The sequence below is a fragment of the Pterocles gutturalis genome, unplaced genomic scaffold (assembly GCF_000699245.1).
Source record: "Pterocles gutturalis isolate BGI_N339 unplaced genomic scaffold, ASM69924v1 scaffold21053, whole genome shotgun sequence".
Lineage (NCBI taxonomy): Eukaryota > Metazoa > Chordata > Aves > Pterocliformes > Pteroclidae > Pterocles > Pterocles gutturalis.
In genome coordinates this window covers 1-268 of record NW_010126103.1, presented here as the reverse complement: position 1 = coordinate 268, position 268 = coordinate 1, and positions in this window count along the sequence as shown.

Genomic DNA, 268 nt, shown 5'->3' with positions numbered 1-268 from the left:
GGGTTAATAAGCCATAAGCCCATGGTGGCTTCATGGGCAGCTGGTGTCCCCGGGGTCACATCCTGGACCTCAGGAGCAGCCTGGGTGTGGGGATAAAATCAGTGTTTTCCATTTAGCAGCTAAAGGAAGAGATGGGTTCAGCTCTGTTGATGTCCTCCTCCCCTCCACTATCTCTCTGCTTTCTTCTACATCTATATTTTTGCACCTATTTTTTGTTGTCTCAACCCCAAAATACCCCCAAACCCACGTCCTCCCGACACCCCCCCAC